Source organism: Phacochoerus africanus, chromosome 8, assembly GCF_016906955.1.
Source record: "Phacochoerus africanus isolate WHEZ1 chromosome 8, ROS_Pafr_v1, whole genome shotgun sequence".
Lineage (NCBI taxonomy): Eukaryota > Metazoa > Chordata > Mammalia > Artiodactyla > Suidae > Phacochoerus > Phacochoerus africanus.
The window spans coordinates 25,700,866-25,725,892 of NC_062551.1; the positions used below are offsets into that span (position 1 = coordinate 25,700,866).

The following is a 25,027-nucleotide window of genomic DNA, read 5'->3' on the forward strand; positions in this document are numbered from 1 at the left end:
AGATTTACTTTCTTTTTTTATATTGTCAGAAGTAAAAATCTACTGTAACTTTCTCCTTCAAAGCAGCCCCTCAAGTATGTGCGGGCTATATTCTTCCAGGCATCACCTCAAAGCCTCTTTCCATTCTGCAGAGGAGCTATGTTCTAATAATTTTATCCATGTCAGCCATTTACTTATGCAAACTTGTTCCACACCTTCACCCACCTCTCAGGAGGCCCACGGAGGCATGGCGCCCTCCCTGCACATCATGGCTAAGATCGCTGATCCCCGGCAATGAACCCCCAAGAGGATGAACACGGGTATGGACACACATGCTGTGACAGAGACAACCGGCGTCTGCTCCTGGCAGAGCCGGACCCACCTCTGCTGTAGGTGGGGTTCCTTTTCCTTTCTGGCGTTGCCCTTCAACATTAGGAGACACAACGCTCAAAAACAAACAAACATGTTGAGATTCCCTGTCATCGTTTATGAAAAATGTCAGCCATGATACTGATATCTTGTCCTTCATTTCTCCTTTCCTCTCTTCTTTTTCCTTTTTTTTTTGATTTTCCTTCTTCCCTCTCTACTAAACCCTTCATAGGTCCCCAGTGATGGTAAATCACCATCATCTTCCTCATTCTCGCCAGCGGTACGCCTCAGCTGGGGTGGGCAGGAGTGTGGCTGTCATTCCCAAACGTCAGCCACTTCCTAACACGTCACATGGCCACGTTTCACCGATCCCACCCATCAATACTGAACAAATATTTTGTTCATTTGTTTATATTTTGTTGTCATTTCCCTTAAACTAAAAGATAAAGTCCACGAAAAGCAGAAACTATGTCTGTCTTGTGCACCCTTATATCTCCAACCTGACTGATTATCAGTATCTCATGTATACTTGCTAAATGTATGGACTGATGGACAACACATTTTTAATCTAATGTATTTTTCTTTGTAAACACAGGTGGCCCACACTGCAAAGTCTGAAGCTTGTCTCACACTTACTTGTGGAAGCTGTGATTACCTCTAGTTGGAGGTAAGCATGACTCTGTCTCGGGCATCCCCTTTCCATGGGTCCCTCTGTTAGGCCCAGCTTTGGGGTGGAGACTCAGGAAAGCTGCAATGGAGCTAAGGAGAGTTAAAGAAGGTGCCAAGACTGACATGTGGCCATGAGCCCATCTCCTGGGCCTCCCTTGCCTCCTCCTGCCCAGGTCATGCACAAGCACATACACACATACGAACTCACATGGCCCAAATATCATGCCACATCTCCCCGGTGTTCACATCTCATCCATCCCATCGAAATCCCCTCTCTCACAGGAATCTCATTTCTTGGATTAACTTTGCATTGGAAGCAGCTGGGCTCACTGAGTTATCACCTCTTCTTGGTTAGCTTCAGACCTTTCTACTCACAGCCTGCGAGGGGTTCATTTAGGATGTAAATACGTGTTCTAAAAGATTGTGTGCCAAATGTGAATAAATACAACCATAAGTGAGACAATGTAAAAGAAAGTGTTAGAAAGTCACCAGTACCAGGGGTTCACAGAATTATTATGCTGGTATTGTTTCATCATCGTTGTCATTATAGTATCACAGAGCGAGCCTTGGAAAAGGAGATAAAATTTGGGAACTCTTAATTCAAGTTCTGTATCTTACTAGTTATATAATAATAAGCATGTTACATAATCAGAGCCTTAGGTTTCTTTGTCTCAAAAATAGGAGGGAAAGTACAGGATTGTTTTGAGAATAAAATTAAATAATGTAATAACATGTCTTACAGCGTATCTCCTTTGAAAAATTAAGAATTGCTCTACCTACACAGTATCCACTAGCTACAAGTGGCTACTGTGCTCTCAAATGATGTGTTTGTATGTGTATAATACACTCTAGATTTCAAAGACTGCATGAAAAACGAATGAGAAATACCACATCATTCATTTTATATTAACTGCACAGCATAATATTTTGGATGTTCTGGCTTAAATAAAATGCATTATTAAAACTGTCGAATATTTTCCTTTTTAAATTGGATTACTAGAAAATTAAATTAGATATATGGCTCACGTTTGTGGCTTGTGTTACAGGTCTAATGGACAGCACTGGCTCAGAGAACTACGGTCCTGAAATTTCAATTATAAACCTACAAAAGCTTGAAAACAAAGGATTTGGTGGAGAAAATGAGTTCCTAACACCCTCAGAGGTATGCAAATATGATTTATCCTGGGAAAGAGAGCAATATATATGTCAATTTCTTTAAAAGTAAAACAAGAAGCCTTCTTAAGCAATGGAAAACTAGTCTCATCAAATCCAGGTAAGAGTTTGGTGCAGAAGACAGAAATGAAAATAGTTTAGTGAACTTTAGTAGAGGAAACGGAAAGGAACAAATGAGTATGAGGGCCTCGACCTTGGATAAGATTCCGCAGGGTTGCTAACTGGCCACATAACCCAGGGTGAGAGCGTGTAAACTCCATGCACCTCCACGTCCTCTCTCAGAACAGAAATAACAGTACACTTCTCCCTCAGGGTTATTAGCTAACATTTATTAAGTACTTATGTGGATCTCTGTAGATGCTATTGTCATCCCAACAGTGCAGATGAGGGAGACAGACACACAAAAAGGCTAAGTGATATGCCTGTGGCCACACAGCTAAAAGGTGGTGGCAATGAAATCTCACCCGTCTTAGTCTGAACCCCCTTCTCATGGGAGCATTTAATCACTGCTCTATACTAAGATCAGACGTTCACTGATGATGATAGTGAACTTAGAGCACGTTATCAAGATCCTCGAGGAAGGGTACATGTTTTTACTGTTGTCGTAAGAGCAGGACAGAGCACTGAAAGGATATCGAATTTAAAATTACATGGTGCTCCATTAGGTCAAAAGAGAGACCCCAAAAGATGAGAAGGAAACCATGAAGACTTTGGAAGCTTGGCTGTATGAGCAATGTCCTTGAGTCTGAAAAAAATAGAGTTCAGGCAAAATATCATCAAAAGTTATCCTACGAAAGATGAAGCCAAAAGAATTCTGGCCTCACAGATAAAAAGATTTAAAATCTGCTTCTACCTGCTCAATATAACAAGTGACAGAGGTCTCCCCAGTTCTTCCCAAACTGCTCTGCATCCTTTAGGCTCACCTCTGGAGACCCAGCTCTGTAGACTTGACCCAGATCAAGTCACAGTATCTTTATTTAAGGTCAACCATAAAATTTCATAGACAGAACTATTTACATAAAGAGTTGTTGCTTTGTTATGTCTTGTTTTTGTAAGAGGCCCATCAGGGCACTGCATAGGAGGCAGAGAGGGAGCCAAATACAGTGCGAAGTGAGGGCCTACTCCTAGTGGGGGTAAGCCGCTTCCAGGAATGGCCCCTAGGAGTTTCCCAAGGGTGTAACTGGGTCCAGCCGCTGGATGACCTCCATTCTAAACACCCGCCCCACACAATGTCACGTCACCGCATAACAGCTAGGTCTCAGTAACTAGCCAAGCTGGTTCCTCAGCAAGAGCCATGATTATTCTCGACAAACTTTTTCTTGTTCAATTTGACATGAAAATTAAAGTTGTATTAGCACAATTTCTCCCATTCAAGAGCATGTGAGTGGCATTCTCAGTGCTCTCCTATGTCACGCCCAGCTGAGCCCAGGTAAAGAGACACAACAAGACAGAGAAAATTACTGATTCCAAAACAGCTCTGTTTTGCATTCACATCACCTCCTTGTGGGAAGGCATGTTCAGTGGGCCCCACTGATATAATCAATGTAACTTTTTCTTGGAGGAAGAAAATCATTTTCAAAAAAAAAAAAAAAGTTAATCGAATCATTTCCCATGCAAATATAAAAATAGGGAAAACAATACCAGAGATAGTATCAATATTTTCAACATTAAGCAAAGACAGGCAATCTTTGAAGAGTGATGGTATTTTCATGAATTTAATCAATTCACATTCTTACCCACAAAGCTTTTCTTACTTGCTTTGTTTTCATGAGTAATTTCAATGAGTCAGGGGGCAGGTTTTGGAGGCTCTTTGCCAGAGCTGAAAACTAAGTTCTGAGTTTCCCAAAAGCCCACCATTAATTTGGTTTTTATTGTCCAAAGGAAAATCTGAAGCCCAGGAGCTGGGCTTCTCTGGGTCAAGCAGCGTGACTGGAACTTCTTTTTGAACTTTTTAAACAGATCAGCTGTTCTTACAGATCCCTCCTGTGGGAAGGCAATTTTCCATTTGAACCTTCTTAATATACAAAAAAGGAAGCAAATCCAGACAAGGGAAGGGAGTTCCCTTGTGTCCACAGTGAGTGATTAACAAATTAGGGATGAAGAAGAGGATGGATCAAGGGGAATATAGATGAAAGTGCTCCAAAACTATGAGAGCAAATAAAGAAACACAAAACACGGAGGCCCTGTGGACTCTGAACCAGACGTTGTCCGGCTGGTGTGTGTTTGCAATTGCATTTGTTTTTCAGTGCTTGCTTGGAGTGACAAATCTGATGCCTCTTCATGTCCTCTTCACATCCAGGGTAGATGATTCTTTTATCTCTCGGAAGCCTGGGTCCTGATTCATATGCATCAGAGCAGCTGCAGTGTGACCCTCTTCTCCACCTTTGCTACACACTGTGCAGGCCATAGTGCTGCATGACAGAAAGCGGAGAGTGCCCACCGATGGGCAATGACTGGGTTTACATTTCTTCCAACACTTCCTAAAAATGCACTGTAAACCCTGGGTGCCAAATAAGTGTTCCCAGGTGACACTCTCGGTGCCCGTCCCTTCAACCATGCCAGGGCTGGACAGGGACCAGAATACCAAGAGAGAACATGGATCGTGGAAACACAACTTCTTTTCTGCCTCAACATCTTTTTAAAAATACTTAAGTTGTATGAACACATGACAGAAAACACAGTGTTTGGTGTCATCTTGGGTGGGGAAAATGTCAAGAATGTAGCACTTTGGATGCATTAGAAGAGTGATGGGAAGAGCTTCCCTGTTCTTTCAGGTTCTGAGTTCAAATCCTTTGCAACTGTCTGATCAACGTGACCTTGTGGCTTCTACTGTTGGGGTGTATTGGGAAGATGAAACGAGATGATCTCTGGAAGCCTCGGTAAGTCCTTTGCAAAATACCCATTCCTTTTCCTCAAGGACAATCAGTAGCAACCTATCCCTGGAAGCCTCTTAAGCCTGTCCCTACAGCAGAGCCGTGAGGAACAAGACTCTCTTTGTTCAAATCCCTCATTGTCCACCAACCAGCTGCCTAACACGGGGGAAAGTTGTTGAACTACTCTGAGTCTTGCTTTCTATGTTTTATAAATGGGGATAATTACAGCTTCCACCTCATTAAGGTTGTAGTGAGGATGGATTGAGATAATTTATGGAAAGTGCTGAGCACTCTGTGTGCATATAGTAAATGCTCAGTACACATCAGCCATTATAATAATGCTGCCCCTAGTGCCAGCTGCAGCATCGCTGCCCTAAAACCCTCCCTGCCAGTTTCCCTGTTTAGAATCTCTGCCCCTTTCTTTCAGTTATTCTCATTGCTGGTCCAGAAATCATTTAATAAAGCATTGGACACATCACCCCCCTCTGCTCTAAACTCTAGCGTTTGTGTCTGCATGGATCCTTCTTAAGAATGCTGAGATGTGATGGTCCGAAGGCACCATGCCAAGTGATTTGTGGAAGAGGATTTGAGAGCCAGACCATTTTAGGGCTGGAAAGGGCCCAAAAGGCCACTTTACAGATGAGGAAACTGAGGTTAATTGGCTTGCCCAAGGCCACACAGCTATTTATCAGAACTCCAGGGTTTTACTAGGCTGGTCTGCCTAGAAGGAGGGAACCACGGGGCAGGCCTATTAGGGAAAATTGGTCAGCAGTTGGCTGCAAACTTGCTGACAGGTAATCTTTCTCCATTCATGAGAAATGAGACGGAAGTCAGGCACCCAATAGAAAAGAACGCAAGGCGGGCCTCTCTGTAAGTGAAAACTGGGTCCCTCTCTGGCTTCAGGGCAGGGCACAGCAGGAATGGGGCTGATGGGCAGAGGGCAGCTGAAATTCTTCCGCAGGATCCATCCCTCACTTTAAAGATGCGTCCTCTCAGGCCACATTAGTCTCCTGACTAATGCTCCCAGACGCACTGTGGAGATTTGCTGAAGCTGAAGCTTCTCTGCAAGGTTTGCAGGAGGAATGGCGATGAATAAAACACCAGTACATTACTCCAAAGGCGAGCAGGCCCAGTTCTAACTGCCAAATTACAATTCTTACTCTAAGATATTAATACTAACAGTGACACTATATTTGTATAGTGCTTTTTAGGTTCCCAATAATAATAATAATGAAAACTACATCTCATACTAAAGCAATGTCTATGTATGAAGTACATACTGGAGTGAGGCACTTCAAGAGCAAGCTCCCTTCACAACTGGGATATTTTAGGGAAAAGTCTTGTGAATTTTAATTGTTTGCATAAAGGACCCTTGATTTTCAATTTGGACTTGGAACTTAAATACAGTTTTGCCGCTTTGTCAGTGAAATATTTTGTAAAACCTTTAACTATGTTGTTAAATATTTAAAACCTTTAAATATGCATGCTTTAATAAGTTAGACAATGGAAAAATGGTAACTACTGATATAGTTGCCCCACCAGCCTCACCTCTATTTAATGCGTCATCCTTGGTTTGTGGTCTAGATTTGTTTCCATGGTGGCCATCAAGGCGTACCACAGAGAAGATGAAATGAATGACTCCAAGAGTTCGGTGAGGTTTTCTGATGATGATTGGGTCCAGGTCTGGGCAAGGGACATTATCAGCCACGAAATCAAAACCAGGCCATGGCTTGACTACCTGGCCCATTAGACAGGCTAGCAAGTTGCAGAATCTTTGAAATCCTGAGCTTGCCCTGAAGGCTCTGCTCTCTTCTACCCGTGGACCCAGCTGTCCTGGGATGATACGGAATGAACTGCAGGGAAAAGGTTTTCTCTGTCTGCTCTTGCTGCCCCAACTCACCTTGTTTCAACACCGACCACTTCCACCTGATCATTCAATTACTGGGCCAACAAAGAAGCCAGGATGTCAGCAGGGTGTGGAAGCCGTTCTCTCCAGAAGCTGGGATGTGGGAGGGTCATTTGCCCATTCTCATCAGGGCCTCCTTTGTGTTCCCATCAGTGCCTGGAGAGTTCCTATGTATTCCATTCTGAATTCTCCAAGATGCTGGGCTCGGAATGCAGAATACTTCTTTCTGTCTAGCTGCCCTTGGATTAAGGATACAGTTTGGACTTTTGAACCTGAATCTGGCTTCTTCTGGATAATATTTTTGGGAGTTTTGCTTTGGCTCCACAGCCACGGGCCACTTTCCCACACAACGTGCCCTGTTCCTTCCAAGAGATCATTTGCCATCCACATGCCTAGCGGCTATGGTTATGCTGTCTGCCACAGCTGCCTGTGGAAATCCCATCACATCTACTGAGTTATATCGCTAGACTTCTGCCCAGGTCCTGACATGCTGCCCAGTTCTTGCTCAACCCAAACTGGACTATCCAATAATGTTTAATAAAGGCTTCCTCTGCTCTATCCTTACACCTTAACATCTATCTATCAATATTCTATTTAGCATTTGAGAGGAACTCAAAAGCCAGATACCTTATGCAGTATTGCAGTGGATAAGCTTTCCCACAACAGTCTTGCAAGAATATGCTGGGAAATGAAGCCTTTGGGGTTTCTTAGTTCAAAGCAACAGAAACAGACTCTGTGGCACACAGGATTTCAGGATGACCAGAAAAGCAGGCTCAGAAAATGGCCAGGAACTTGAGGAGCCTGGGCAGTTAGAACCCCAGATGAGATCCTGCCACGGAACCAGGTGGGTGAGGACACTACAGTGGCCCCCACTGAACGGGAAGCTACAGTTTTCTGTATGACCCTGCTTACCCCTGGAAACTGGGTGATGCTGTAGCCACTACCACCATGACCAAGGTAAGTTCTTCATGGCTAGTGACTCTGTGTGGGTATGGGTGTGGGTGTGGACACGTGCACCTGCGTATGTATAAGATACTGAACCCAGATTTAAAACACACTGGGGAGCTGTGCTGAGTCAGTGTTTTAGCTTCCAAAAGAGCTAGGGAAGCAACTCTCTGGCCCTTCAGGCCTGTGGAGTAGAAAGAGGGCTTTCTTTCTGTAAAGAATCTTATTGTGGGTTACCGTCCAAACACAGGACGGGGGTTTGGGTGCTATGCAGCCAAACACACAAGAAGCAAACAAAATGGCCATCATGTATTATAAGGAATGAGTGATATCAAGAATATTGTATTCAAGGGTGTGGGATCATGCAAAAGAAGTGTCTTATGTGGTTTAACAAGATTCTGTCCCTGCTTCTATTCTGGGTATTTTTGTGGCTGGTGTTTTGTTTTGAACAAGCAAAGTAGGTATGTGAATAAATCAACCTGTTGCATAAGGCTAGGAGGGATGGCAGATAATCTGGCCTACAGACTAAATGCTTAAAGGAGCCCAGCCCAATGATATAAAATACAAGTGATAATAGTAACAGCAACCTCATTCTATTCCTTCTTTAACCACTTTTATATAATATCACTTAGTGTCAGAACCACCTATAAGGTAGATATAATTAACCCAGTGTTATAGATGAGGACACTGAGGAACAGATAAAGTTCACACAGCTGGAAGTGGCCGGGCCAAGCTTTGAAGCAGAGCAGCCTGGCTCCCTAACACCACTGAAGGTACCCTACTATGTCTTATGTGCACAGGGACAGGTGGGGAAATGCAACTTAACAGCAGCACATAAGGAAAAACAAAATAAACAAACTGTGGAGCCTAAGTCCTCTGGGTGAGGTGGCTGGCGATAAAAGCTAATGTAATGTGGCCTCCGGCTGCAGTAAAAGAAGTATGTAGAAGGGAGTTGATAGTCTGGAGTCTAACTGCCTGTGGATTTCTGTCTTCAGTCCTTCCCTCCAAGGAGGGCTGGAGCAAAAACGAATGGGGTGTTCACTCTGGAGTTGTTAGGACCAGAGCGTAGGCATCCTGGAAGACGACTGAGACACAGAATACCTGTGTGGGAAGGGAGAATTACATCTATGCTGCATGGCATCCAAGGCTTGTACCAAAGAATAAGACCTTTGGGGACGGAGTGTGACTCAATCTTAGAAAGCATTTCTAATAGTGAAAGTTGCTAACGCCTTGATGGTTTGCATCCAGGGGTAATGAGTTCCATATGACTAGTGATGCTGCAGCCATCATCACACATGGTAGCCAGGAACACAGCACCTGGTGACATAATGCGTCGGTCTAGACGGCCTCTCGGGTCTCTTCCTACTCTGCAGGACTGCAAGGCTGTCCTTCCCCAAACCATGCTTCTGCACTGAACTGCGTGGGGCTTGTCTTTCCCGTGGCCCCCTTTGTTTATTCTTCCTTTGCAGCACTAACTATACACAGCCTTGAGATTTTACAGACAGACCTAGTATGTTCTGCACCACTGATATCATCCGCTCTCTGAGGGAAGGTCCTGTGATCTGACCATTTCAGTGTGCCCAGCCCAGGCCTCTCATGAAAGTAGGCGACAAAGAAATGGGTTCAAGATAGAGTTCAAATCAAATCTTGCCAGAGGGCCCTAAGAAGGGATGGGCTTGGCAAGGCGAGCACACCATTCTTACGCTGCTATCTGTGGAGCCTGGAGTGGAAGTATTACTACTGGCAGGTGTCTGTAAAGTAGGATAGAGCTGAAGGGTGAGATCCAATGTAGATCTTGCAAAATATGATCAAACGGCCCTGCACTGGCTGACTGTGACTTCCAAATAATAGAGGTTCATGCAAAGCCCATATTTAGGGGTTATAATTTAATTGCCTAAGGACGTCACAGGGTGAATCTTCTATATCTCTATATAAATATACATATATATGTATCCATATTTGAGCTAATGAAATGTTTAAATAAGAATCGGACCACAGGTATATCGACTCTGAAAAAAAAAAAAAATAGGAAGGCTTTGGCTTTTGGATAGTGGTAAGAGACTGGGTTAGGAGCCACTGCCAGTTCTTGTTCCATCTGCTCCTAAATTTCCACGTGAGCTTAGGCGAGTCATGGTTCCTCTCTGGATCCTTGGACCCTCCTCTCTAAACGAAGGTTGACTGGAAGAGCTGATAGTTCAGTTAATGACCTCAGACATCTGATGCCTGAGCGTTCCACCTGGTAAAGAGGGACATCTAGTCCTCATCACAGGAACCAGGAAGTCCAAGCCCTGTACAGTGGTTAGACTGTGACAGGGACTCTGATCTGAGGTGTCACATGTTAATGGGGACAATGACAAAATGGAGTGGAAGCAGATGGGTGAGAGGAGGACGGTGAGGGGTCTGTAAACCGTATCTCATCAGACTGGCTAAAGCTTTGAATGGTAGTGCATCCTGACACCAGGGTTAAGTTTGGCATCAGATACCTGAGTTTGAATCCCCGCTTTGCCATTTACCAGCTGTGGAACACTGGGAATATCTGGGTTTTTTTTCCTCTGTAAAATTCTATCAAAAATCTTATCAGCTCATAGGGTCACTGTGGATAAGTCTCGTATATAGAATAGTCTTAGCATAGTCACTGAAACTAGCTAAGTGCTCAATAACTGCTGGCTTTTAACTGTTAGAGGATGCCATTTTCAAATATTTGTGGGACTGCCAGAAGAAGGGGAGCAGGGGCAGTGTGTAACTACTAGGAGAAAGTAACAGCAGAGGGGTATTTTAGCTCCTCATAGGATGGGACATTTTAATGAACGGAATTAACGAATCACCTCTAGTGTCATGGGTTCTCTAAACGGTGGTTAGAAGGCTGTCATCAAGACATTTACGAAGCTGGAGGATTCGTGGCAAGCAGAAAACCCTCTGAGAGGAGAGTTAGACCATAAGATCTTGGAGCCTCCTTTCACGAGTAAGATTTGGGATCTTACAGGGGCACAGGCTCAAGCGGTCTGCTCAGCTCTCTGTCCCATTGCTGTTCTTCTGCAGGAAGCTGAGGAAGCCCAGGATTGCAACATGCATCCCACATAGCAAACAACTGTTGGGCATGAGGAGTCGCAACTGGCCTGGACACCCAGCTTCTCTCCCTCCAGCTTGGTGAGATTAGACAAGTGTCTTGAATCCTCCTGGGGGTCATTTTCTCCACTCACAAAATGGAGATGACAGTACCCCACTTACAGACTGCATAGAATGTAAGAGGTAGCATGCACGGCACCCAGCACATGGCAGAGCATCTCTCAAAGCTGGCTCTGCCCCCTGCCCTTTTCCAGGCCAACACAGGCAGAGCCTTCCTTTCACTGCATGCTGCTCTCAGGAGGAAACGCGGTAGGGCCTGGGGTAGGAACAGATGACACCAGAAGGCTGCAGATGGGACACAGCAGGACAACCTGGAAGGTCCAGGAGCCTTAGAAAGCCCAGCCTCACTGTGGCACTGGGTATGAAAACAGTCGGAAAACCATTAAGGGCTGCGTGGGGGTGAGAGAGTTTCTGTTGTTTTTAACAGGATGTCACATCACTGGGGTTTTTGCCTGGGCCCAAGGAAGACCACAGACAGAGTAAGAGCTTCTGCAAGCTGCAGCCTTTCGACGTGACGGAGTCACTGTTCAACCTCCGAAAAATCCCAAACCACATTTACCTGAAAAAACAAACAGGAATATTCTGGAAATGGTGACAATTTATCAAGAGACTAATGATCATTTAAGCTAGCCTGGAATAGTAATGAGCCCCTTTTAAGCAGAAGCAAACCTTGTGATGAATATCTCAACATCACATGCTTAGCAAACTTTCCCAGTATGATATTACTTCAGGGCAACTTACCACAGCAACCCATATGTAAAACGAGCAGGGAGAAAATGCAATGCTAAGAAGGAGGCAGGCACTTTTCAAAAGCCATCATTATCTCTAAATCTCAACTGCCTCCTGAATATTTTAAATGGAAGAGGGATGGATCACTTAAACTTATGAAATAATTTTGTTTTAAAGGCAGGTACTACTAAACAATTCATCACTAATTGGGAGAGGCGTCAACCCAAAGGGAACGTTCAGTGCAGGATTTTGATCTAATAATGGTGAGGAAGACTTTCTCCTGCTACCATTAGTCTAGAAACGTGAAGCCCGGGCCTCTCTCTGAGGACAAAAGGGCCTGGGCAGGTATTGAGAGCTTATCGTCAACCAGGCATGGCCCTCAGTTCTCATGCCATCTTTACAACAATCCTAGGACACGGATATTAGGATGAGCTCCATTTTTCCAGATGGGGCAGCTGCATCTTCGAGGAGTAATCTAGCTCATTCTTGCTTACAGATTGGTAGGCAGTGGAGCTGGAATAGAGAAGATCAAACTTCTGGGCAGGGCTAGAACTTGGTCCTTGAGCAGATAATATACGAGGGTGCCAACAAACTCAGTAATCAAGATAAAGAACATTTTAAGGAAGTATTTTTAAGGATCGAGATCATTGGAAAAAAATCCAAGAGGAGCAAAATATCGACATTTTAAATAAAGACAGGATCTCACTCTGCACAGAATGTCTTATCATCTTTCTCCTGGCAGGATGGAAATAGGCCTGAGCATTCAGGATGCGATCAGGGCTAGCACATTCGCAGAGATCATGCTGGGGGTGGATGCACAGTAATTAGATGTGATCTGTCTATCCCTGCCTTCACTCATGCTTGTTCTTCCTGAGAATAAAACAGCATCCACAGGCAGGTTGCTGCTCTAAATTCTCACCATTTGCTGTCACTGGTGGAGCCTAATGATGGCTGAAAAGAGATCTCTGTGTGTTAAACTAAATCCAAGGAGGGGCCTCCACTGCCGGGTTTGCTATGTTAGGTGGTCATCGTGGTGGGGAAGATGCTGCGGCCAAAGCCATTTTCTTCAAGGAAAGTGAACATGGAGAAGTCATCTTAGTGTGTGAAATCCTGCCAGTGCAGAGGACACGTCAGGAGGATTTTTGGCAAATAAGGAGATTCATGGAGGAAGTGAAGGTTTTTCTTCATTGGGACAAACAGGGAAATTTGAGAAAAAGGCCGTGCTTATTCACAATATCCTTCGAGGAGTACTCAGTGCCAGAAGGCAATAGAATAAGGCGCTGGCCACTGTTTACTGTAGCTGGAAAGTTGTTTATGCCAACTTTCTGGATTCAGCACCTCACATGGTCTAAATGAGTAGAGAGAGAGGAAAGGAGAGCCACCCCAGTCCTTGGCCTGCCATGAGAAACAGCATCATTAGTCTCTCCCACACTCTTTTTTTCCTTCCGCCTTCTTCCTTCGCTCTCTTCTCTCTCAGACTCCCATCTCATTTAACATCCTGTGTACTAGGTTCTCTGCCTGGGCAGAGACCTTGACCATGGAGACTCTGAGAACAGTGCTTTATCTCAATAAGCATCCTTGAATGCTGCGACTGTCCAATGACTAATTAAACAAAACAACAGTGAAATTTTGCCTCCAGTTCTAACAAACGTGCATTATCCACAAGCACTTAGAATTTAAAAGTGCCTTCTTTTTTAAAGTTAAACAAACTGTCCAGTGGTATGTGAGCTTCGGTTTACAAAACACTTTGTCTTACTTTCCACTGAGTTACTTAATACTACCTCCCATAATCCATTTGCATTGATTCTTCCTTCATCAACTGCCTATGCATTCCAACACACTCCTGGCTGCAAAGAATTCCACTGCTGATTCACCAGGGAGGTAACTGTACTCAGTTAAAAAAAAAAAAAAAAAAGATACAAATAAGAATCCACTTAAGATAGTACTTATCTTTTTTTAATAGAGCTTTCCTCTTAATTATAATATAGCATTAGTTTTTTGTTTCATTCTTCTTCTGAACTTCATAGTGACACTATCAAACAGTAACAAATACAAATTTGTGCAGCCTGGAATATGCAATTTAATCATAAGCAGTAATTTCCATATCACTGAGGAGGAAAAAAAAAGTCAAATGATTAAACTCTAGTGCATGAGGACCAATCCTGAATTAAATTTTCCTCTCTGCTAAAGTTAGATCTTGTACAGCAATATCAAGAGTGGTTTAAAGGTAATAGTAAAACATTTACTGTTATATTAAAACTCCATGCCCAAAAGTATTTACCAAAGATGAAACTGCTATTCTCTTTTTGCAAATTAAAAACGTCTTGCAGATATCTTCAAAAGCTCTTAAAAGAATAGACAATGATAGCACAGCACTCTCACTAACATTGCTTTTCTTCATTCATTCCCTTCCCCTCAGAACCTGAAATGATGCTTCTTGGCAGGGAAAAAGAAAAAATCAGAAAATCCTCCCAGATCACTGCCTCAGTGAGAACTGACCTTGTTTACCACAGAGCCCAGCCCCCACCCATCTCCTGCTCAGACCATCTCAAAATTCAGATTTTGCAACTTTCTAGTAAACTCCAAGGTGGGAAGAAGAGACTGAAGGTAACGGGATCCACCGACTAGAAAGATGTTAATCCTGACAAACCGCTCAAGCAGTAGCCCGAACCACAGCTAGATTGAATTCGGTCTCTCCTGAGAGGTCCAGACAAGGCTGGTGGTAACAAAACGGCTTTTCACGGTGCCCTCAAAAGCAGATGGGCCCCATGCACCAAGTTGGAGAAGGGTGCCATTGCCCTCTAGTGGCCAGAAGTGCAATCTTCCGCGAGGGAGCCCCTTTCCAGAGACGCACAAGGCTCTCAATGTCAGGGTAAAATTATAGCAGAAAGATGTCTAATTATCCTCCTCGAGTGTTTTCTTTAGTCCTTCCTTGCCCACAGAGGAGGCTGCGGATAGTCACCACAGTAATTCTGCTGGAAAAGCTCATTCTTACTCCTACCGGTACACCAGAACTTGTCCAACTTTCACCAGCTTTATTTTTTTTTACTAGACTTGTTGATGTTTTTCCCCTAGTCCCTTAAATCACGCACATATATACATACAGACCAAAGATCTTTACCTGTCTCAGGGGCAATAACTTTGGATTGGAAAGGCTGACAACTACAATGCTTGGTAAATCTAGAATAGGGGTTTTCGACAAGTCAGGTAACTTTATGAAACAATAGCCAATTGCATAAGGGGGAAAAAAAATCCCAAACACATTTCAATCCTTTAAATCACTGGCACATTTACACAATGATGAGATTTTCTAGAACAAAAAAACTTAGGAATTCATAGTTATTCTACAAATCTGATGGTTCACGAAAAAAGGTTTGCTACCTACTTTCTAACACTACCGACCAGTCATATTATTTAATGGTTAGGTATTTCTATGATCAAAGAAGAAAAAAATCAATATTGAAAATAAACTTAAAATGATCATATTTCTGGAACATCTGTCTACATAAATGTGTAGAAAATGAAGGCAGGCTAAAATCAGATTTCCAGATCTCCTTCGGATGGTTTTGAAAATAGCTTTGAATATCACAGTTCAAAGTTTACGTGAACTGTCAACTTCGTAAGTCACAGACATTCACAGGCAAAGGTCTGAGACACACTATGCCCATGGAAGTCTATCTCTGGCCTTGTAAATCAAGGCTTGAGGTCAAAGTCATGGCGTTTCCCATATGAGGGTACCCAAACGAAAATCTGTACAAAGCAGCCATGTAATTTCATTCAAAGTGGAAGAAAACCCATGAATTATGAAGACAAGTGTATTAAAGGAGCATGAAATTGATCTGTACTCCCCCCAGTCATGGCATGGCCCTCCAACCCTCCCCCCCGCCCTTCACAGGAATAAACAAACAAACACATCCACAGCCACCACCACAAAGAGGAAACATGAGTTCTGGATCATAAAAAAGCAGATGTAACTTCTTCTTAAATTCCCGAATTAACAAAAGATTGCATCTTAATTGAAAATAGAATTTAGGTTTCTAGTAATTTTACTGTCTGCTGTTCTGATAAGAATGCTGAATATAATGAAAGTTCTGAAGTGCTATCAAGATGGTCCACTGCTTCAATTAGAGCTATTTTAAAAGCCTATTTTTCTGGTAAGCAATAAGCCCAGGTTGAGTAAAGCTACATGTCTGGGCCTCAACAGATTATCCTATCTCAGTCCTTTCAATGCAGCTCTTCATTTCATTTTCCCTCTCTTGGGTAAGGAGGGTGATTTTTTTTTTTTTTTCCTAACAATGTAATAAAACGACCAGCTGATGCAGATTCTGAGATAACACGGACACATAATGATAGTAATACTTATGGTAAACAATAAAGTATGCCTGTAAGATATTTAAGTGTATTAATTTGCAAAGTTTCAAAAGCAAGATATAAAGATAATTCTTATTCAAGAAAAGTTTCCTGGCCTCGCAGATGCCTTTCCCTGGTCTGTACTTGAAAACTACTCACATTCCTTTGTACTAGGCAGGATTTCAGTTTTACACAGAGGTTTGAATTCCAGGGCTCACTGGCCAACTGTAAAACTTCGAATCAGAGCTCATGACTAAGGAACTTTAGTAACCAGGAGCTTCAGGGTCCCTCTGGCACTGGCCCCAACACTCAGTTTCTTTGTTTTACAACTTTTATTCCTTTGTTCTACTGGAAGAAGACCAGGCTCTGTGCAGGCAGGGTTGGACAGTGGTTACTTCTGGGTTCTGATGCCTGCATCTCTGTATTTGTAGGAAAAATAATTCCAGCATTAAGGAAATGAAGGGCAGCCTCTTCTCTCTCATCGTATTAGGCTCTAGCTCTCAGGGCCCAGCGTGGCAAATATGCTGATGCGATGTTGGCGGGTCCTCGCTCCTGAGAACATTTCTACACGCCCATCCCTCGGAATCCAGACACCCCACAAAACCGTCGATGTCTGCTGCAAGCCCAAATGATAAAGAAATCGATCCATTCTCTCACCAGATTAATTACCGTGGCTTTCCTGTGATTAAACCGAAAACTTACTCTCTGCCTCATACTAAACGACAGGAATCATCGGAAGAGAAAAACAAGGAAAGATTTCAGAGCCATCCGAAAAGATTTCTTTAGGGGGGAACGGGAGGGAAGACTTAATAGACAGATCTATCCCCTCATGCAGCAGGGTTTTAGAAACAGCCTTCCACTCCACCCCTTAGGGACCAACCCGTCGTCATGCAGGGGTGGCATTATTAAATAATTAAAAGATGCAATTTCTTAATAGCAGCGCGATGGCCCGTGAAATTCCTGCTGCATTATCAGCAAAAGCAACAGGACTCTCTTTTTTTCTAACATTTAGAAAGCCTTTCACCCGGGAGGAGGCATGCAGACTCCCCCCCCTCCCCCCAAGCAAGGCCTTGGCAAGAAAGGGATTAAGCGCGACCAGGGCCTCCCTGACCCCACTTTCTCTGGGGACTCTTTTCTTCACAGCACCAGGCGGGCCTCCTACAGCTCTACCAGGGTGGAGAGGGAGAGGGGTGCCGTCCTCGCCGCCCTCCACATCCTGCCGGCTTCTCCACGCTCCCACCCGCGGCTCCCGTTCGGGGCAAAACTGAGGGAGCGAGGCCGTGCGCGCGGAGCTAGAGAGCCTCGGCGCGTTCCGGGAGGAGGCACAGGCTGCGGGGAAGGCTTGCTTCGCAAAGTTAACGGTGGCCCCAGCAGGCTCCGTCAAGCCCCAGCCAGAGCTGAGCCCGAGTCTGAGCTGCTCGCGGATTACCCCTTGGGCTGGTTGGAGCTGACAAACGGCCCCCTGAGCCCCCAAAGAGACTCCGGCTTCAGGGCTGGAGCGCGCACCGCAGTCGGCGGCCCCAGAGCCGCAGTCAGTGGACCCAAACCCACGCTATTAAAGTGCGGGGAATCGCCAACCCATGCTGGGTTTCTTCTGTTTTCCGGGGCTTCCCTAGCTTGTCTCGACAGAGGGACGGAGTCCCGCGGAGCGCTTGGAGGAGATCGGGGAGGAAAGGGTAGGGACCCTGCAGAGCACGGTCATGTCGCCGCTTTCGGAGAGAGGTGCAGCGCGGGCGGGCGGGCGGACACCGCGCCGGGGGCGACTTTCCCCAGAGACCTGACCGGGGGCAGTCGGCGTGTCCGGAGGGCAGCTCTGCAGCCCCTAGTTATAGCCGGGTGCAAAGCCCCTCTCCCCCGGCCTCGGAGCAGACCCCAGAGGAGGCTGGAGCCGGGGTAGAGGTTGGAGCGCACATCTGGCGCCTCTGCCCCCTGCGCCGCCCGCGCCCACAGCTGGCTCTCTTCTTCCTTTTTGATTTTTAAACAAATCTCTTACCTCCGCCCTTCTCTCCGATTCTGTTTTGCATTAGTGAAACCTTCTCGAGTCAGACCTCCACCCCCCCGAGACATTCTTATCCAGAGACAACCCCCCCCCCCCGCCCCCGAAGCCCTATCGAGGCGAGAGAAGGCACTGGCGGCGCGCCTCACCTGGGGCCCTGGAGGTTGGGCGCGAGCTGCCGGCCGTCGGTCCCTGGCGCAGGGCGAGCGCAGTGGTGTCAGCCCCGGCCCCAGTCCGGGTCCCATTCACAAGTCGGCGGCGGCTGCGAGCTGCCCCCGCGGCATCTGCTCGCGACGCTCCCCTCGGCTGGCGGCGGCCGCGGAATGAGCCGCCGAGCGCGCTAGTGGCAGGAATGAGAAACCGGGGGGAGGTGGCGGGCGGCGGGGGGGGGGGGGGGCTGGGGGGGGAGGAGGAGGGAGGCCGCCGCTGGGAGGGAAGGAAAGGGCGGGGGGTGGAGAGGAGCCGAGGCCGCGAGACGCGGCTAGCTGGGCCTCGCGGAGTCTGCGGGGGCTGGCCCGTCCGCGCCCCTCCCTCCAGGGACCCCTGGGATGCAAACCCCGGGATTCGTGGCCACCTCCTCCCGCCCTGGGTCGCCGAACTCTGGCTCCCCTGGGTTTCAGACGGAGTCTAGAGCGACTGAAGTTGGGCTCAAGAGACGCACAACCAATCAAGGAGGGCGGCAGAGGGAAGCTGGGGAGGGCTCGGGAGCCCCTTTTTCCTCCTTCGCCCAAATCCGCTCCAGCTGGTCAGGCTGGGCCCTTGCCCAGGAGGCCTGGGTGGTGGGTAGGGGGGAAGCATCGCTCAAGTGGGGGAGATAAATGGGAATTGTTCTTCCTCACCCCACCTTCCAGAGATCTCTCCACGTCGTCAGCTTCTGCCCTGCCCTCTCTACCCATCCCTAGCAAACTCGGCTTGGGGTGCGGGTGGGGAAACCTGAGGGAGGGAGACTTCGGACTTCGGAAGAGCCACGTCTCCATTCTCTCCCAGTTTTCCCTCCCCCTCCATCCCCAATGCTTCTTGTAAGGAAGGGGGTGCCGGGAGTGCTTAGCCAGGGTCAGACTGGCGCCCGCCACCCCACCCTTGACTCCAGCTTCAAGCAGGTACAGCACCCCCCCGCCCCCGCCCCTCCGGCCGCACGTATCGACACTTGTTGCCTCCCGCCCCTTCGCTTCACTGGCTGCCCGACCCGCTCCGTGGAGAGTGCGGTTCTGCGGAAGACTGGGCCGGGGGGGGGGGCAGTGCCCAAATCCATCCTGGGTCTTCCCCTGCATCCCAGGAGGAAGACTCGACGGAGACAGGGGTCCCGGGCCTGCTTCCTGCCAACGCGGAGTAGATGGGAGAAAAGGCTGGCGGGGACAGGGCTTCAGAATCACGCCAGGGACTGGGCGGGGCGCTCGTGCTTCGGGGAGCGGAGTTGGAACCCACAAACACCGCCGTCCCTAGGGTAGAGGGGAGCAACTGTGGCCTAGTGGGAACCCCTAGCTGGAACAAGTTTTTCGGGTGGGAGGTGGCGAAAAAAGCAGAAGTGGAGGCACGATGAACAAGCAAATGCATAACGGGGTAAAGAAATGCCAGGACGGACGGAGACGAGGATGGAAAAGGAGTGACGGCCCGGGCAGAAAGGGAAGAGGATACGGAGGGAGAGGGGAGCGAGAGGGGAGAAGAGGGACGGAGGAGTTAACGTTAAAAGAACAAAGAGGGAAGAGAAAGCCTCAGCGGGCAAATGGGAAAGGAAACCGAGTAGTGGGGGAAGAGTGCTTGTAGCCAAAGCCTGCCCTTGGTCTCCAAACCGCTGGCGCGTGGGTCCGCGAGACACAGAGCCCTCGGGTTCTCACGCAGCGCCAGGCTGCGCGCGGGGGCGGCGGGCGGGGCGGGGCCATCCAGGCACCACGCCCCGGACCCCCGCGAGCCCTCGTGATTCCAGACGCTCCGGGATGCCTGAGGCGGAGGTTGCTGCTCTCTCCGCGTCTTTAGCACCTGGTGAGGCCGTAGTTTTTAAACTGCTGAATGTGGGGGCGCTGAGTTTCCTGTTGTTGGTTCCCTTGTGCCTCTGTGCGCCCGCCCCTCCTCCATCCCCTTACCTGCCAAAGGTCAGAAGGAAACAGGCCTCTGGGCCTTAGGTACTCCCACCCTGGCCGCAAACTTGTGGATGCTTTGCTAGGCACTCTCTAGGCCCACGAGGCTAAGCGCTTTCCCAGAGAGCCGAATGAGTGGGACGCGGTGCCTGCCTCTTCTCGGGTTGGTCCCTGACCCTGGGGGAGACCCTTCCACACACTGTTTGCTTCCTCTCAACCTCTCTGCTCCTGTATATTTTTATCTGCCACTTCTGTCTGCTGTAAGCCCTAAAACCTTGAGTATGTCCTAGGCCATCGCCAAGGTCCCCCACACTCTCAAGGAGCAGAGCATGGTGATGGGGTGCTTTGACTTCCATGATTCTGCTTATAAATGAAGATACACAGGAGAGAGAGGACGAGGGTCCCACTCTCCCTCAGAGACACTTGGATTTTGCTCCCGTTTGTCTAGTAATGGCTGTCTGAATTTTCTCATGCTTTCCACCTAAGTGAAAGTGTAAACAGGAAGGGAAGGTGAAGGGCCCTTCAGTCTAATTGCACCTATACGGAGATACCTGGGATTCATTGATGGTTAAGGGGTTGATTGATGAGTGAGAAGTTTCATTAACTCCATTTTGGAGGAACGTCCAAGAATGAGCCTGGTCACATGTAACCTGACATTATTTGTAATGTGTCCTTTGTTTTGGTTCAGTGACAGCAGTTGTTTGGCGGTGGCGGTGGTGGTGGTTTGGTTTTGTTTTTTCTTTAAGACTGTCTTTTTCATGAATGATAGAATCAGCAAATTTTTTAAATGTTAAAAATTGCTTGGTAGATTGCCACTGACGTCGCTCACCTTGAGTCAGATTGAGCCCAGTGTATTGCAGCAGTCAATAATCCTTTGTGTAACCCAACAGTTTTATGCCTGGGAGTGTATCTAAGACAACTGGCAGCTTATGCACAAACTTATGCACAAAGACATGCACCTGACTCTCCATAGCTGCATTAGTCATTATAGCCAAAAACTGGAAACAATTCAAATGTCTTTCAGCTGGTGAGTGGATAAACAAAATATGGTATATCCATATAACGGAATACTATTCAGCTTTAAAAATGAAAGAAATGCTGATGCGTTACAACATGAATGAACCTTAAAAACATGCTAAAAGCCAGATGCAAAAACTGCATATTTTCTCATTCCACTTATATAAAATGTTCAGAAAATGCAAATTTATTGAGATTGAAAGCAGATCAGTGCTTCTCCTGGCTAAGGGTATGAATAGGAATTGGGCAAATGGGTATGAGGGAACTGTGCTGGGTGATGAAAATGTTCTAAATTTGGATAATGATGATGGTTGCACAAATCTATACATTTACTAAAATTCATTGAATTATAACCAAAAAGAAAGACAAAAAATTTCTTTTATACCTTTATTACCAGAGTATCTGTGACCTGCAGGTGAGCCCCAGGGAGAAAAGTTTTTGCAAGGCAGTTTTTCGGAGAGAGAAATGTTAAAAGAAGAAAAAAAAAAAGGAGCTCTAGTTCTTATGGAAAGATAACCATACTTCTATTCAGCAAGTTCTTATTTTCGAGACTGCTTTGTAGAGTCTTGTAAGTGTTAAAGCAAGTTAATTCCCCCCTTTCACTCTTCTAAGTGATTAATTCCTGGGAACCAGAGTTAGGCATACTAGTTCGTGACATTTTAAAGACACCTACACATAGACATGGTACAAAGTGCACATTTCCGAGGGGATTTTTTTTTATGACTATGTTAGGATCTGTCTTAGAAATCCATATCAAGCACTTGGGTAGAGTATTGTGTGATTACAGTTTGGATTAAAAAAGGAAAAGAGAAAAAGAAAAAAAAAGAACCCACTGACAGCTTAAATTAAAAGATTCAGTTCATCTAGGCAGCCAAAAGTTTGGGTGTTTATCTTAACTTCCCTCACCTTGCCTTCACCTTGTTCTTTAAGGGAGGAAACCAAGGTTCATGGTTGCTCTGGAGGCAGGATTAAACAGTCCCCTCTGCTTCCTGTCTCTTCCAATCCAGACAGAGATGAGGCTCAAATGGGCCTTTTCTTGTCTTTGTCCCTGTCAGCAAGAGGCTGATAATTTCCTGTTGGGTCCTTCATCAAAGGTACCAGGCTCTCATTCGTTTGATGTGTCTGTCCTCTTCTCTGAAGATAGCCAGGCCCTGCTGAGTCAGTTCCTTGTTTTCACTTAGAAGCCCCAGGCTACCCGAGGCCTGCTCAGAGCTTCCTGCTCTAGAGGCATCCTTTGGTAAACGGTATAAAAAGTGAGATAGGATCCAAACAGGGGGAAGGTTTTATCAGCTTGTGGGAGACTCCCATCATGCCTTCTGCAGGCAGGGGGAGACCATTAAGGGAGACTGAACAAGGATGCCTGACATTTCAGATGGAGATTCCCATAGTTCAGGCCCCAGAGATAAGTGGGAGACCACAGGCCTTTGATCTGAGTCTGCTTCTTGGTTCTGCTGCTTACTAGGCGAGATTTCAATCTCTGAGATTCGGTTTCCCATTCTGTAAAATCGGGCTTGTTATCTGTGCCTAGATTGTTGCAGGGATTAAATGTGCCCACATACCTGAAGCAGTAAGCACTGTGCTTGGAGCAGCAGCTCAATCACTGACAGTTATTAATTACTACTATTAATTATGAGATCTGATCATCATCATACCTTAAATCACCTGAGCAAGAAAGGAGTTATGTTACAGTTACAACTTATAATGATGATGGTGATTAATCTTACCATAAATGATATTGGTAATAAAATTTCTGGTCAAGAATATTTTAGCCATTCAAAATTAGCTGACACTGTAAGTCCTGTCCTCCGTCATATTGGATTAGGTGTGCCAACCTTGAGGGTTGGGGGCCCTGGGTTCATGACCTAGCCTAGATCTGCCGCACATTCACTGAATCACCTTGGGTAAGTAATTTTCTTTCTCTGAACCTCAGTTCCCATAGCTTTAAGTGAGAGCGTAGCCGGTGTAGGTTTTGAGGAGGATCCTTTGAGAGCTGAAATTCAGGAGTTTTTCCGTCAGACTCTTTGTTAAATTGAAAGCATCTCTTATATGCAATTCCCCGCTCTGCCACAAGGAGCAGTCAGCCAGTTGTCTCCAGCTAAGCCTGGACTCCAGGCATCCATCCCCTCTCTCTCAAACACAGCCTCTTAACTCTGCCCCATTTCTTTTGTCTCTCCCTCTCACCTAGACCCTAAGTCCCCTAAGGACAGGAGTGATACCCTCCCGATTTTTTTCTGTATCCCTAGCACCTGGTACATTAAATATAGAAGTCCAATCAATATATTTGATTAATTGATAATGTTAACTAAGAAGTGTTTTTATTAACGAAGTCCAGTATATCAGTCACATACCACCGCAGGAATACTAGGGAATGCATGACCCCAGTACTCAGTGGCTTAAACCAGCAGTTATTTTCTCGAATTCATCTGTGGGTTGGCTGGGGTTGCCTGGTCTAGACCTGGCTGAGCTGGGGCATCTCCACTCAGTTTCCTGTACTTCTTATCCTCTTCCTGGGCCTGGCTTGAGCATATTCTTGTGGTGATGGCCACTGCACAGGACATCAAGCAGAAATATGCAGTGTCTTGAGGTGTAGCCTTAGAACTGAAAACAATCTTTTCTATCTCATTTCATTGGCCAAAGCCCAGATTGAAAGGTAAGGGGTGGAGAAATGTAATCTACCTTTTTAGTGGAAGAAACTTCAGAAGTTGCATGGCAAAGAGTATGAATACAGAGAAGGGGAAAGTCATGGGGCCTTTAACACGCCCTCCCACAAGCAGAAATAGATTTCCATTTTGCCACCATTCTGGGTCATCCTGGGTTGTCAAGTCCCTTGGGTTATATCCTATAATCATGAATACAGTATTCTAGAACATTAGAGGGGACAGGAAATCAGAAGGTGATTTCAATGCCATACCAATTTGTTTTAACTACACCTTTCCTTTACTTTGAGGTTCAACTTGGAAAGGAAGAAAGCAGGCAGAAATAATAATGTAATAATATTAATCACCAACTTATATCAAAACTAGAAATTCTCAAAACATTCCTTCAAAGTATGTATTATTATCCCTTTTTTACAGATGAGAGAGTTGAGACAAGGAAATTATATGCACTGCTCAGTATAACACAGCTGGTAAGTACTGGAGCTGGGATTCTAATCTATGTGTGTTTGACCTTCAAGTTGTCCCACTAGCATGCCTTTTTTTTTTTTTTTTTTTATGGCCACATCTGTGGCATATGGAGGTTCCCAGGCTAGGAGTCACATCACAGCTATAGCTGCTGGCCTATATCACAGCCACAGCAACACCAGATCCGAGCCACATCTGCGACCTACACAGCAGCTTGAAGCAATGCTGGATTCTTAACCCACTGAGTGAGGCCAGGGATCAAACCTGCATCCTCATGGATATTGGTCAGGTTCATTTCCACTGAGCCACAGCGGGAACTCGTAGCTTGCCTTTCAGTGGAGAAGTTCACCCAACAGGTTCTAGTCTTGATATGTTTGTGGGCAGGGAGGTGTGTGGGGAAGAGGGAGAAGAACTTCCTTCTGCACCTGAGGCAAAGGGCATCCATCAAATCCCTAGGACCAGTGAACACAGTAGGTACCCAAAGGAGTAAAAGATGAAAGGGTGAAAGGAAGGAAGGGAGAGAAAAAGGAAGGTCAGCAGAAGTGCAGAAGGTAAGAGACAAGATATAAGTATGTTCAGCTATTTGGAAAGACCATGTCTTTCCATGATGGGCAGAAATCTGTGGAATCTGAGGGTCTTTCATCCCCTGCCCCTACTGGTGCTGAGAGCAGTTGCCTCATGCTTGCTTCCATTCCAGG

The 25,027-nt window shown here is 46.1% G+C and overlaps 1 protein-coding gene across 1 annotated transcript in view; it reads right to left on the reverse strand.

The window, feature by feature from the left end:
- The window catches only part of CDH11 (cadherin 11), a 151,840-nt gene extending 133,393 nt beyond the window's left edge, over positions 1-18,447 (reverse strand). Inside the window, exon 1 of the mRNA XM_047789254.1 lies at positions 18,265-18,447. The gene's annotated coding sequence lies outside the window, so the exon portion shown is untranslated. The remainder of the gene's footprint in view (positions 1-18,264) is intronic.
- Between the last annotated feature and the right edge of the window lie 6,580 nt (positions 18,448-25,027).